The following is a 9,012-nucleotide window of genomic DNA, read 5'->3' on the forward strand; positions in this document are numbered from 1 at the left end:
TTGTTGAAGGCCAGCAGCCCTCTGGCACCCCGTCGAGCACCGGCCGAGCCTGCTCATGAGGCAGAACAAGCAGTAGAGAAACCAAAAGTAGTGGCCTGCAATCTTACCTTGGAGGAAAAAGACGTTTCCGGGGAAGATGCGCAAATTGATGAAGAAAAGGAGGCGTCGTTAGGCCAAAGAGAAGAGTTCCGCAAAGTGCAGTTGGGTGACACTACGCTAAAAAAATGTTGGGATGATGCTCGTAGTGGGAAATCCGGCATGTTCATTTCAGACGGACTATTATACCACTGCGACTCAATAGCAGGCACTCGAGTGAGTCAGCTAGTTGTCCCCAAAGATAAGCGCACTGAGGTAATGCACTTAGCCCATGAGTCACTATGTGGGGGGCACCTAGGGCCAAAGAAAACAAAAGCTCGCATTAGGTATAACTTCTTTTGGCCGGGTATGGCGAAGGAGATATTAGAGCATTGTCGTTCGTGCCATGAATGTCAAATTCGTTCAGACAGGCGTCGCACGGATAGGGTGCCTATAACTCCGCTCACTAGACCCGAGCACCCTTTCCAAGTTGTCAATGTAGATGTAATCGGACCCCTAGACACACCGTCAGCGAGAGGGCATAAGTACGCGCTGTGCTTAGTGGACCTTTGCACGAGGTGGCCGGAGGTGGTCCCACTGCGCTCTTTGACAGCTAAGGCGACTTGTGACGCACTGATTGAGATCTTCAGTCGCACAGGCGTTCCGGAGATGATCTGCTCCGATCAAGGCACTAATTTTAAATCTCAGCTCACGCAAACGATGCTGGAGAAATTAGGCTGCACACCAAGATTCTCAACCCCAGAACACCCAGAGAGTAATGGAGTTGTAGAGAAGTGGAACCGAGTACTGAAAAACATGTTGTATCATGTCATTCAGAGAGACTCCAAGAATTGGGACAAATTGATCCCAATGGTTTTATGGGCTTATCGGGAAGTTCCCCATGAGGTAACCGGAGTAGCTCCGTTTCGTCTATTGTATGGAAGGAATCCCACGGGACCGCTTCTAATACTGCAGAAGACATGGACGGGAGAAATGCCGGTGCCGGCAACATTGAGAGAAAGCCCCGCTAAGTATTTACAGCAACTTAAGGAGCAGCTTGAGACTGCCGCTAATATTGCTGAGCTAATGAGCGCAACTCATCAGGAGAGTTACGCCAGTGCGTATAATCGCAGCACCAGGCTCAAAGCTTTTAACGTTGGCGACCAAGTTGTGGTTTTCGACAATGATCGGAATTGTAAGATGTCACCTAAATGGCTAGGCCCATTCACAGTGGTTGGACGTGAGCGCGAACACTCTCACCGCGTTGAAACATCTGAGGGAAAGGTGAAAAGTGTCCACGCCAACAACATTCGACCTTACTGTGCAAGGGTCAGTCATATTGGGGTCGTCTTCGATGAGGACCATGATTTTGGGGAGGTGGAATATGCTCCACAACCAACCACTATAAAGCGGGAAGAGCTAGTGCTAACGAGCGAGAAGGTTGCTCATCTTGATGCTGACGCGCAGGCGGAAATACAGGCGGTGTTCCAAAGACATTGCACACTCTTTGACGGCGTCCGAGGATACGCAGAGGTGACGAGCCCGCTCACGCTGTTAACAAAGAAAGCGGTACCTAATAAGATACACTGGCCGGAGGAAGCCCAGGCGGCATTTGAGATTCTCAAACGATCTTTGTGCGAGGCCGTGGCGCTTAACACTCCAGAGCCATCTCAGCCCTACTGGCTTTTCACAGACGCATCAGCTACGGCGGCGGGAGCATGTTTGGCGCAAATGTCAGCCGAGGGGCAAGAGAAGCCTATCGCCTTTGCAAGCCACCGCTTCTCACCGACCCAGTTGCGTTGGTCGACCATTGAGAGGGAAGCGTTCGCAATAATATGGGCCTTAAAGAAGTTTGACTACTGGCTTTTTGGTGCCATAGTAAACGTCGTTTCTGACCACAATCCGCTGTCGTACCTTACAACTTCGACTCCGCACGGGGCGAAATTGACAAGATGGGCGCTGGCGTTACAGCGATATCATGTGTCAGTACAACATCGGAAGGGCGTGTGTAACGGTAATGCTGATGCATTATCAAGGCTCCAGAATAGTTTATGGAAGCCACCAGAATAACAGTGCCATGCCAACTGGGGGGGACGTGAATGTTCCTGCCCACTTGCTGCTGTATATTGTGGACTGTGTGATTGTGAATTCAGGAAACAGACACTAGTGATCATACTGCTTGAAGCAGCAATGGTGTGCTTGATTGTTTAGCATGTACTTGTTTACGTTTCTTGTATTCTCCTGTCGTGTTGCCTCGCAATTGTGTTTGATGTTTGTGTAGACTGTTGTATGGTTAGAAAGTCCAGTGACCTAATCGCGGCAGTGATTTATCGTACCACTGAGCGTAGAACAGCCCAGCGTACTCTTTAGGGGGGACGTGTTATGTTTGCCGCTCATAAGTCGATCCTGCAGACAGGACGGCGCGGCACGGTACGTCGTACAAAGCTTCTTTCTCGGCTCTCCCCCTGCCTGGTCTTTTCGCTGGGCAATTATCAAGAGAAAGCAAACGGCTTCCTTTGAGCAAGCTTGTCTGCCCCGATGGCCAGCATGGGTTGCGGTCAGGCGACCGTTCTCAGAGGTCGGCGGCCTGAATGTGTGGGAAAATGAGGAGGACATCCCCCGCTCTAAGCAGTCGCTCGAGGCGACAGTATGCGTGACCCCAACACGGACCAAGATGTGCTTTTGCAACAATGCAAGGTCGAATGCGTGGGAGGCAGGGTCACGCAGACGCCTTTTCTTTCCCGGAACGGTTTAACGACTGGCTCCGCGAGTTCAACTCGATGTGTATGGGAAAATGGCGTGAATGCACCAGGGCTAAAATACAGATGTATTTCGACCGTGAGAATCCCTGAGAGCGTGGGAAGGAGAGGGAGAGCCATGATGGGAAAGAGTGCCAAAAACGCCTGTCTGCGCTGTAAAGACACTGCTGTCGAGATTAAGGACAGCCCGGTAGGGAGTGGCTTAATCTGAGAATGAACGGATTGGATAAGGGAATGTCGAGGCGGACCACCAGTGGCCACCTCCCCTTTTCTTTGTTACCGCAAGGTACTTAAGACTGGACGGAATTCGTTTCCCTTCAGTCTAGGCTGTAATCACTAAACTGATCGATCAGTAAGACTCCGTACGATGCAACTTTCGTCTGGGCCGTAACCACTTGGTGGTCGAACAGTGAGACTTGGTTCTTCGTATGTCGTAACAGTGTTCTAGGCTCTAACTTAAGAAAAGTTAAGTAGAAGAGTAAGACGCTGTTGATGTCTATGTTATCATCAGTGTGCTTCGGCAAGATGTACATATGACTGTAAATATTTCGCTACAATATACCTTCAAGTTTTCATTACCTCCAACCTGCCTCCTGCTTCATCGACGTCGATCATCTCCTTGACGGGACTTCAATCCACATCAAGGAGAAAACGAACAAAGGAAAAACATAACTCCTTTTCTAAAGGATCCTGCTTCATTTGGTTGCGGTGGTGGATCTTTCAACCCGATTGCATCTGTAGAGTAAGAACTAATGTACTTCAAACCATGAAGCAGCTCCTCAGACGTTACAGGTGCCTTGAGTTCCATTTGCCTTCGACTTCCTTTCTTCATTCCCTGTATTATGAGTGGTACGATGCATGATTCTGGAAGGTTCGGATCAGCTTTATACAGCAATTGTTGTTTTACGAAGAAATAGTCGACTACGTTCTCACTGTTTGGTTCATGCTTGAGGGCTTTATCCCATAATTCTGCTGCGTTCTTTCTGAAGGCATTGACACAGGTGTCTTTCCATGACTGCCATGAATCTTCTTTGTGTTGGGCAAAACGCAGGTCAAACCATTGTTTGGCATTTCCAGAAAGGCATGCTCGCATATTTCGTATTTTGTCGCAGTCCGTGTGCCAATGATTCTGCTCACATGCACATTTGAATGCTTTCAACCAATAATCTACACCGGAACTGCCGTCAAAGATGTCCGGGTTTACTTTCATGTGACGAGTCCTGTCTGATGCCAGAACCGCCAAGAGTGCTTGCTGATGCTGTAGTTGCTGCTTTTGCAACCAAGTGAACTGAGAGAGAACGTTCGACCAACTTGACGTATCTGTAATTGCATCAGAATGACTCGCCAGTTGCTCCTTAATGATGTTTTGCTTTTTCCAGGCTTCGAACTCCGAAAAAGGTATATTTACCTTCACAGTACCTCTGGCGATGACGTCGCTGATCGGCTCTTTGGCAATGGTGGCGATGGACTCGATTCGGCCAGGTGTTGTCATCTCTTCTAGCGCCGCAACGAAGTTCTCGCCGTCTAGCTTGTAGCCTGCGATCAGTGGCTCGCCGTCCCGCTGTGTGAGGTAGAAGGTCACCCACATCTTCCGGATCCTGTCAAAGGCTACGCCAAATATAAAGTTCCAACGAAAGCAGTTTGCTTTCAGCCATTTTATTTACTTTTTGTTCTGGCTTCCTCTACCTCTTCCTCTAGCCTCTTCTTTTCCGTCTTCTCCAACCAGTTCTTTTGGATCACTATACATTTAGTAGCCATTTTTTAATTTGCAGATAAGGTAACAAGCCAGCCTAAAAGGCTGCCCATTGTTTCCAGGCTTTTCTGTCGCGTCAGCCGATGTGCGCGTATACGCATTCCCCGCCGACAGGCTGGTCCGCATCGAGGCAACGCGCAGCGCGCGTCTGCAAAGACAGAGTGGAGTTGCGCGCATGCATGTTGGCAAACGCGTGGCTATAGCACGCTGCTCATGCTGCCCGCCGGTGTGTGGTGATGAACAACGCGTGTGAACTTGACGAAACGAGCATCCACCAACAAAATGAAGCTACTGTTTGTCTTCAACTACATTTCACTACTTGAAGCTCGGCCGGTATTATGATAACTATTCACATTTGGTCTTCAGCTTCAAGGAAAACCTGGTTCAACGTGTGTTGTTGCTAATGGCTTGTTGACCGAAATGTTCCGAATTACTCTATCTGTGACAAGAACATTATATATTATACGTAACTATATGTAGGCGCACTGGACTGGTAATAATTTATTCATTTGCGACTTACCTGTGTCTTCAAGACCTGGTGACGTAAAAAGAGTGTGCTCTTAGTTCTATGCCTTGCTTATTCAAAATGACATTATTGTTTAATGATGAATACCCTGAAGGCTGTCTCCTGGAGTGTAGACCTAAACTATTGACCATTTCGTAGATTATTTCTTGGATTATAGACTATATTACACAGAATACAGAACGTCTCGCATAGACTATCGAGGCAGTGGTGGTGAAGTCGATCTATAGACCCACTGCACTACCGCAGCTTTACCAGCATGCTACCATACACGACAGCTGTGACGTATAAAGTGACTCGTGCAAAGCATCTGCGTGTGCGCAGAAATTGACACATTCTCGACGCTCATCTCTCTAGAAATCTAGAAATTAAAATACTTTTGAAGTGTCGGTCTGATTGATTGATAACAACGAATACGTTGTCAACTTTCGTCGCTAGCTTTCGCACAACGTTAGTGACAGTCGAATGATAGTAATAATACCTGGGGTTCAACGTCCCAAAACCGCGATATGATTATGCGGGACGCCGTAATGGAGGGCTTCGGAAATTTCGACCACCTTGGGTTCTTTAACGTGCACCTAAATCTAAGCACACGGGCCTCAAACATTTTCGCCTCCATCGAAAATGCAGCCGCCGCGGCCGGGATTCGGTCCCGCGACCTTCGGGTCAGCAGTCGAGCGCCATAACCGCTAGACCACTGTGGTGGGGCGACAGTCGAATGAGCTAGACACGAAAAGAAAAATACTGAAAGGCTTGGATTTCCGAAGCGAATAAAGCTTTTTACGCAGTACGATACGCTGCAGAAACGCCAGGAATATACGCAAGAATAACCTGTATGAATGCTCAGGATTTACCCTAAAATCGCACTGCCAGAAAAAGTTGTCTACCGCATCCTCTAAAGGGCCCATTAACAACCTCTAAGGATACCGAGAACGGGCGCGTGATTATTCCCTGTCGTTCCCGGTCTTTTCGGCACAATTCGTGACGTCAGCAGTCCGTTCACATGACGTCATGAGGAAATAACCTCTCGATTGGTCCATGTACGAGAGACAGCCTTTGTGAATCGTCTCCAATCCTGTTGTGCCACGCAGTCGCACGCCCGTTCTGCCTTCTCTCGCATGCCTATCTTGCGCGATCAACTGATTCTACTTCGTTTTGTGAGTGTTTGAATGCGCAAGCGTAAATAACAGCGTGTAGCCGAAACGCGCGAAGTTCTGATAGGCTGAGCGCTAAGCGCCGACATTGTCCGCGTGTTTTGTGAAGAAATAGGTGGCGAGAAAGATGTAGCGCCTGTAGGAAGGGTACCCTTACAAAAATCTATTTAGACAGTTCATAGACTGTCTAAACTCATTTTTAGAGTGTCTATAGACTGTCTAAAGCCGTTTCTAGAGTGTCTATAGACTGTCTAAATATATTTTTGTAAGGGAGTGGAGGCGAGAAAGAAACCATTCGCTCGTCTTTGAAGTCGGAGTGGTTTATAGGGGCCCTATAACGACGAAACGTTTGAATTCAAGCGATGGCGACAACGGCTTCGCGTGACGTCACAAGTCTGGCAGTGTTGTTTACGGCGCTTGGACTTAGACGTTTACGTAGCCCGTTGAGTGACACACATCCGGTGTACGCACCGCTGACTATTACACGTATCCGTGCACTTCGCAAGCTGGCTGCGTTGAGGTAACCTGTCGAAAACATGACTGAGAGACGCCGTGATGGGGGGCTACTGATGATTTCGATCGCCTGGTGTTCTTTAGAGAGACACTAAAGGGAAACAATGAATTGGTTTAGATTGACAAATTGTGCTGTGCTCTGAAAACTGCCGTTAAGTTCACAATCATAGTCATATTAATGGCGGGGGAAATCAAGGCCAAACTTTCATTTTTCAAAGTTTGCGCCGAAATTTCCGCGCGTGACGTCACAGATTTCAAGTGAAGTTTTTTTTATATTTTGGTGACATTGGCTCAACGAAATTCACTGAAACTTGGTATGTTAAGTCTCTGGCTCCTCAGAGGACAATGTACCTAATTTTCACCGATTAGCAACTACGTAGGCCCTAGTAGGCGCCGTCAAAATCTATGACGTCACGGCGACTGGTGCGGGAATATCAGTGTGGCGTCGCCACCCGCTTTTTATTTTTGCACATTTTCTCGGTTACCAAGCATCTTCTCGCGACAAGCGTGGTGATGGCCGTATTGTGAAAGAGTAATTTACTTAAAGAGTAATCAGAGCAGATCCGGCAGCCGCGCGGGCACGCTCGCTAACGCTGTCCTGTTTTTGCTGCAGGAAACTGTATTCAACTGTATGCATGCCATCGTGGTCGTCGGCAGCTGTGTACTACTGCGGCTGCGCTAGTCTACGACTGACATCACCACTTCAACGCATGGCAGGATCACCGTCCTACCAAGACTAGCCAAGGGGGCGTTTCCGGAGGCCTTATAAAAGAAGACAGCACCGTTGGACAGGCATCAGAGCAGATCCGGCAGCCGCGCGGGCACGCTCGCTAACGCTGTCCTGTTTTTGCTGCAGGAAACTGTATTCAACTGTATGCATGCCATCGTGGTCGTCGGCAGCTGTGTACTACTGCGGCTGCGCTAGTCTACGACTGACATCACCACTTCAACGCATGGCAGGATCACCGTCCTACCAAGACTAGCCAAGGGGGCGTTTCCGGAGGCCTTATAAAAGAAGACAGCACCGTTGGACAGGCATCAGAGCAGATCCGGCAGCCGCGCGGGCACGCTCGCTAACGCTGTCCTGTTTTTGCTGCAGGTAGGCATCCTGTATCATTACCTATGTATGAACTAAAACCTTTGACTAGAATGGCTGTGGGTCTGCTCTGGTGCCAACAGCTGTTTTCAGTGCATTATTGATGTTGTCATTTTAACGTTGTGCTGTGCACTTACCATGGCTGGAAAGGGAAAGGGTGACGAGGAGGACACTGATACTGATGCGTTAGTGACCTTCACGAAGGCGTTGGGTGATAAAGCCCCTGGCAGCATAAAGGAGGTGGTGAAAGTGTTACTGGAAATGACCACTAAATTTACCAGTGCAATGAACGATCTCAGGTTAGAAATGAAGAAACTTGATTCCTCGAACAATGGCATAAAAGCTGAGCTGGCATCAGTGAAGATGTCAATGGGCTTTTTTAATAAGAGTTTTGAAGAATTTAAGGAGGAACTCAAGTCGCTTCGACAAGAACTAGCAGAAGTAAAGAAAGATAATCTTGAGACTCTGAAAACAAATAAGAAATTGAGCAGTGAAATACAGGTAATTAGGAAAGAGCTAACAGAACTAAAGCAATACGGAAGAAGGAACAATGTTGAAGTGAAGGGTGTTCCGCTTGTGGAAAACGAAAACATACTCGACACGATTGACAAGGTTGCCAAATGTTTGCGCATTGAACACTGCAACAAAGAAATTGATGCTGCGCATCGCGTTCCCACAAAAAGTGGCACTCCCCCAAATATTGTCGTCCGATTTTTGTCACGGACTTCCAGAGACAACTTTCTGAGAGCCGCTAAAAAGCACCGCCTTAACACTTCAATGCTTGGTTTTGAAAATAACACGCCGGTGTATGTCAACGAACATTTGTGTGCAGAGAACAAAGTCTTGCTGGGTAAAGCCATACAGACAAAACGAGAGAAGAACTGGAAGTTCGCATGGGTATCCGATGGAAAGATACTAATGCGTAAAAGTGAGAACTCCCGAGTACTGCATGTGTCATGTATTGATGACCTTAATAAAATAAATTAACCTTTTTTTATAGCTGAGTCTCGCACATTTAATCCGAAAGGAAATATAACTCTTTTCCACTGCAATACACGCAGTATAAGAAAAAATCTTAATCTTCTTCTCTCGTCTATATCGCGGCATGGCAAACAGTATGACGTAATAGCGGCTACAGA

This window comes from Rhipicephalus sanguineus, chromosome 10 (genome assembly GCF_013339695.2).
Source record: "Rhipicephalus sanguineus isolate Rsan-2018 chromosome 10, BIME_Rsan_1.4, whole genome shotgun sequence".
Classification (NCBI taxonomy): Eukaryota; Metazoa; Arthropoda; class Arachnida; order Ixodida; family Ixodidae; genus Rhipicephalus; species Rhipicephalus sanguineus.